At 40.2% G+C, this 6,307-nt stretch overlaps 1 protein-coding gene across 7 annotated transcripts in view; it reads left to right on the top strand.

Annotated features, from left to right (window-relative positions):
* Window positions 1-4: 4 nt before the first annotated feature.
* ZNF571 (zinc finger protein 571) overlaps window positions 5-6,307 on the top strand; it is a 30,529-nt gene continuing 24,226 nt past the window's right edge. For 2 of the 7 annotated variants that reach the window (XM_032249379.1, XM_032249375.1), the window contains exon 1: window positions 5-91. The gene's annotated coding sequence lies outside the window, so the exon portion shown is untranslated. Of the gene's footprint in view, window positions 720-1,901; window positions 2,614-3,519; window positions 3,639-6,307 lie in introns of those variants that run through there. The other 5 variants (XM_032249376.1, XM_032249380.1, XM_032249378.1 and 2 more) reach the window with 5 other exon arrangements.

The raw sequence follows: 6,307 nt of genomic DNA, 5'->3' as shown, positions 1-6,307 counted from the left end.
ACTACGTTTCCCGAAGGCCCCCACGTCACTTACGCGTTGTACACTTAACGCCGTTACGTCTTGACGCACGGAGCTTCTTTGCAGCCGCCAGGTGAGTAGGTGGCCTCACCCGGAGCGGCTCGCCGCTTTTGGGTTGCAGCTTCGAAAAGGAAGCTCCTGTATGGTGCTGAGAATACCGGTGTCCTGGCTGGGGCTCAGTGCTGACAGGAAAGGGACAGTGCTCTAGGCTAATTACTTGTGGAAGTTGGCCTTGAGAGTGCGGAGGAGTCGTCACTTTGGTTCCGGGAGCGACGGGGGCGTGGTGCTACTTGTGTTCCTCCTTTCCGAATTTATGAGTGTGCACCCTGGAGCCCCTATCCGCGGGTAAAATCGGCATCATCACTTTGGGATAGGGAGCCTAGAGAGGCGTGTGTTACCAGTAGTGTTCCTCCGCTCTGGACGTGTGCGTGTGCGCTTGTGCGGCCGTGGGGTGGGCTCACCTGCCGCCTGGTAATGCTCCTACCCCTAGGCCCCTCCCAGGCCTCAGTACTCCTCGTGTGACACGGACGGCTGAGAATCGCGCGGCTACAGCTGCTGCAGTTCCTTGGCGGAGAAAGGCTCTTTTGAAGTTGCCCTGATAGTGAGGCTTTACCCCTGGAGGTGTCTTAGGAAAAGACCACTGTTAAAGATGTCGTATTCCAGCTCGAGAACCCTGTGAGGAGACTAATCCCTCTCTTGAGGTTGGTGTGATTCTAAATTGTTTTGTCTGCTGTGAGAGCGCTGATGCTCTGATTCTTTTTTCTTTTCTCTGTTCTGCGTTTTCTAAGAGAGGCACCCAGAGGAAAAGAATATCGCACTTCGGAAAGTCTTGTGTGAAGTTCCTATTTTCTTTCTAACCTCACATTTCTTCCTTTCCGAAACATTTTTTACCTCCAGCAACGTCTTCCTAACGAAGAACCAGCCATTCTAGTGACTGGTCCTTAGGCACCCTGTAAATGATGCTCCGGGGATGGGTTAATCAGTCAAGCTCCACTCCCCACCCACGCTACACCTCTCCTTTCCACCTAATGGTCTAAAGTTTTGATGAAAAATAACTATTTTTCTGGAGGAAAATTTGAAGACTTTTTAAATTTTAACTATTGTGGATGTTTTCAAGCAGGATAGAGAATACTACAAATCCCAACATGTCCAACACCTACTTGTAATTAAAAGCATCTGTAGATACGTTTGTATCAATCCTTCCCCCTATTTTCCTGTAGTATTTCAAAATTGCATTTTATCCTCCTATACATATATGACCAAAAAGGACATTATATTTTAAAATAACCACGATGCTGTTATACTAACATTAAAAAAAAAATAACTAACAGGGTCGGGCGTCGTGGCTCACGCCTGTAATCTTAGCACTTTGGGAAGCCAAGGCTGGCGGATCACAAGGTCAGGAGTTCTAGAACAGCCTGGCCAACATGATGAAACGCCATCTCTACTAAAAATACAAAATTTAGCCGGGCGTGGTGGCGGGTGCCTGTAATCCCAGCTACTTGGGAGACTGAGGCAGAAAAATTGCTTGAACCCAGGAGGCGGAGGTTGCAGTGAGCCAAGATCACGCCATTGCACTCCAGCCTGGGCGACAGAGCAAGACTCCATCTCAAAAACAAACAAAACTGGCCGGGCGCGGTGGCTCAAGCCTGTAATCCCAGCACTTTGGGAGGCCGAGGCGGGTGGATCACGAGGTCAAGAGATCGAGACCATCCTGGTCAACATGGTGAAACCCCGTCTCTACTAAAACTACAAAAACATTAGCTGGGCATGGTGGTGCGTGCCTGTAATCCCAGCTACTCAGGAGGCTGAGGCAGGAGAATTGCCTGAACCCAGGAGGCGGAGGTTGCGGTGAGCCGAGATCGCGCCATTGCACTCCAGCCTGGGTAACAAGAGCGAAACTCCGTCTCAAAAAAACAAAAAACAAACAAAACTAACAATAAGTTTGTTTCTTATGTTGGTATAACAGCATGGTAGTTAGTTCATAATATGAAATTAAAAATTTTTGAATATGGGTATACCCCCATATTCAAATTTTCCCAATTCTTTCAAAGACATATTTTTACAGTAGGTTTGTTGAAATCTGGATCAAAATAGAATTCACACATTGCACTTGGTGGCTAAAACTCTTGAACTTCTTTAATCCATGACAGTTTCCCTCCTGTGTTTTGTTTTGGTTTGTTTTAATTGATGCTGCTGATTTGTAGAAAAACTAGATCATTTGTCCTGTAGAATATTCTGTATTCTGCTTTTAGCTAACTGCTTCCTTGTACTGTCATATAATTGTTTTCCATTCCTTCATATTTCTGTAAACAGGCAGCTAGATCTAGAGGCTTGATCAGATTCAGATCAGATTTTCCTAAATCACCTTTTTAGGGAAAAGTAATTCATAGTTGGCACTGTGCACTTCCTATTACATTGCATCATGAGGCCCTTACAGTCAGGTGTCCCACTTTCAGTGATGTCATATTGATGTGTTTAAATGTTGTTCATTTAATCCTTTCCTTTTTTGCACCTAAATTAGCATGCATTCTCAATGAGGGTGGAGGATATCTCAAACTTGTTTGTGACAAGGAAGAGCCCAAAAACTCATAGGTATTACGATGATCTGTGGTCCTCCAAAGAGCCACAGTAGATATATATATATAGTATATCTGCGGTAATCAAATTTCATGAGAGTGGTGGCTATTAGAGAAAAGGTATCTAAAAAGGCTCCTAGGGATGTGACTATGAAAAATTTTAAAAAGGATAGGAAGCACTGACCTAAAGATTATAACGTCCACTTATGATTGATACCAAGATTCATTCATTTTTTTTCCCTCTGTCACCCAGGCTGGAATGCAGCAGTGCGATCTCAGCTCACTGCAGCCTCCAACTCCTGGTTCAAGTGATTCTCCTGCCTCAGCTTCCCAAGTAGCTGGGATTGCAGGCATGTGCCACCACATCCAGCTAATTTTTGTATTTTTAGTAGAGATGGGGTTTTACCATGTTGCCCAGGCTGATTTCCAATTCCTGATCTCATGTAATCCACCCACCTCAGCCTCCAAAAGTGCTGGGATTACAGGCATGAGGCACCAGACCTGCCCATTATTTCATTAAGGGTTACATATGGTGATTTGTAAAAATTCACTCAGTTCCTTCAGCATTTATTAGTTACAGTTCTTCTATATATAAGAACTTTTCTTCGTCAGGTATTTGATTATTTTAAAATACAGTTTATAGCCAGGCCTGGTGGCTCACACCTGTAATCCCAGCACTTTCGGAAACTGAGGTGGGCAGATCACCTAAGGTCGCGAGTTTGAGACCAGCTTTACCAACATGGAGAAACTCTGTCTCTACTGAAAATATAAAATTAGCCGAGCTTAGTGGTACATGCCTGTAATCCTAGCTACTCAGGAGACTGAGGCAGGAGAATTGCTTGAACCTGGGAGGTGGAGGTTGCGGCTGAGATCCCACCATTGCACTCCAGCCTGGGCAACAAGAGTGAAACTCGGTCTCAAAACAAAAAAAAAAACCAGTTCATATGGAAAGGCAGATTAATTGATTTGATTCTTTATTTTCATGTACTAATTTTCACATAAATAAGTTGATGCCCTACAAACTTCTAAGGAGTTCCAAAAGTGAGTGAGTTTGATTTGAATACCATTTGTTTTAAACTATTGCCAGCATTATTCTTTTTTATATCAAACTGCTCTTTATTAAGCCACTGGTAGTCCTTTCCGGGCAGTTCCTATGTCTTTCTGACATGATTCTAGTAGAGTTGATAGTGTATTTGCTTTCTGGCAGAACAGATCCCAAGATCACCTTGTACATTTCCTATGCCAGGCCTGAAATGAGCCATTTCTCTAAGGAGTTTTGATTCCTCTTGTGGTATATAGTGTACAGTGACCACTGCGTGCGCATTAGAGTTTCTCATTGCCATAGGGCTGTCATTTATTGCAGGCCATTTCATGGAACAAAGCTAATAACTTGTTTTTAAACTATAAATCATGAATCATGAATTTATAATAATATTTCAGTTCAGACAAGCAATAGAGTATTTTCTTATTTGATTTTATACTTGTATCTCTCTTTTATGCTAACAATATTGGTTGCTAAAACATTAATATATCTTCTTTATTCTAAAATATAATTGTTTGAAAACAACAACTGTTACTACTGTTAAGATAGAGAATGTGTTTTAGATTTCTTTTGGTTTTTATATTTTGCTATATTTAAGGTTCATGGATTACATTTGGTTATACCTCTTTAGTCTCTTAATTAAAAATCAGTACTCACATAGCAGTGATTTTTTAAAAAATTTTATTTTGATATCATATTACACTTACAGAAAATTTGCAAAAATAGTAGGAAAAAACTCTCATATGCCCTTACATATTTACCAGTTTTTAACATTTTGCTTTTTTGTTTGCTAATTCTCTCTACATATATACTTTTCTTCTGAACTACTTGATAGTAATTTTCAGACATCATTTTCCTTTATCTATAATTACATTACTGTATTTTCTGAGCACAGGGACTATAACTGTAGTTCGTTGATTAAAATGAAGAAATGTAGCAGAGATATAATAATTGTCTAATCCAGAGTTCATAGAATTTTACCAATTTTTCTAATTTTGTCCTTATAGCCTTTTTTGCCCCTTATCTGGCGTCCAATCCAGAGTCATATCTAGGATCAACCATTTCATTTAGTTATCACATCTCTTTAGTCTGTTTTAATCAGAAACAATTCCTGGACTTTTCTTTGATCCTTTGTGATCCTGACTTTCTTGAAATCTACAGGCCAGTTGTTTTGTAGATCGTCTCTCAGTTTATGTGTGTTTGATGTTTCCTCATGATTCAATTCAAGTGTGCATTTTTTTGTAGGAATACTGCTTCAGTTCATTGCCCAGCACCTTCAATTAGTTGCTTTTTATATTATGTCCAGATCTATAGGTGTATCTTTAAGGAAGTTAGTCCAATAGGATCTTAATGGTATTGGAATCAGAAGTCTTCTCAATTTAGTTTCACTTTGAATTTCTCTTATTTAAATGAGGATGAACATATTTTAAATGTTTAATGGCCATTAACTTTTCTTTTTTGTGAATTGCCTGTTGTCCATTTAAAATAATGACTCTCTATCTTTCTCTTGATTATTTTCTCTTGATTTTTAAAATACAGCTCTTTGGATTTTAGGAGTCTCTGTTTTTGCTTTAAGTTGCAGATATTTTCTCCCATTTTGTCATCTGTCTGTCTGTATTCTTTAGGCAATTTTTAAATGTAGTAACATTTATTCATATGATTGTAAGACAGAATTTTCCCCTCTGAAGTTAAGAATGACAGTCTGTTTTTCCTTCTAGCATTTTTATGATTTCTTTTTTTATTCTTTGAGTTGGAGTTTTGCTGTTGTCACCCAGGCTGTAGTGCAGTGGCAAGATCTTGGCTGTCTGTAAACCTCACCTCCTGGGTTCAAATGATTCTCCTGCCTTAGCCTCCCAAGTAGGTGGGACCACAGGCACCTGCCACCACACCCAGCTAATTTTTGTATATTTTGTAGAGACTGGCTTTTGCCATGTTGGTCAAGCTGGTCTTGAACTCCTGACCTCAGGTGATTCACCTGCCTTGGCCTCCGAAAGTACTAGAATTACAGGCGTGAGCCACTGTGCCTGGCCAATTTATTTTTTAATATTTAGATCTCTTATATATTTGGAGTTAATTTTGGTATGTCGTATAAAATGGGGATCCAATTTTACCTTTCTCCAGTAACATTTACTGAATAATCCATCTTTCCCGAGAGATGAGAGATTCTATTCTGTTACATTAATCTTTTTTTTCATTTATATGCCAGTATCCAACTATTTAAAAATAAAATTTCAACTTTTAATTTTAGATTTAGGGGGTACATGTACAAGTTTGTTCCATGGGTGTATTGTGTGATGCTGACGTTTGGGATATGAATAATCCAGTCACCCAGGTAGTGAGCAGAAACCTGGTAGGTGGGTTTTCATCCCTTGCCCTCCTCCTCCTCTCTCTGCTCTAGTAGTTGCCAGTGTCCATGTTCTCATCTTTATGTCCATGTGTATTCAATGCTTAGCTTCCACTTATAAATGAGAACGTGGTATTTGGTTTCATTTCTGTGTTAATTCACTTAGGATAATGGCCTCTAGCCATATCCCTGTTGCTGCAGAGGACATGATTTCATTATTTTTTACAGTATCCAAAATTTTAATTTTTGTGTTTTTAGTAGCCATGTTGGCTGGTCTGGTCTCAAACTCCTGACCTCAAGTGATCCACCTGCCTCAACCTTCCT

The sequence above is a fragment of the Sapajus apella genome, unplaced genomic scaffold (assembly GCF_009761245.1).
Source record: "Sapajus apella isolate SASKATOON/1434 unplaced genomic scaffold, GSC_monkey_1.0 scaffold68, whole genome shotgun sequence".
Lineage (NCBI taxonomy): Eukaryota > Metazoa > Chordata > Mammalia > Primates > Cebidae > Sapajus > Sapajus apella.
The sequence above is the reverse complement of the archived record's forward strand: the minus strand, read 5'-3'. Positions and strand labels throughout refer to the sequence as shown.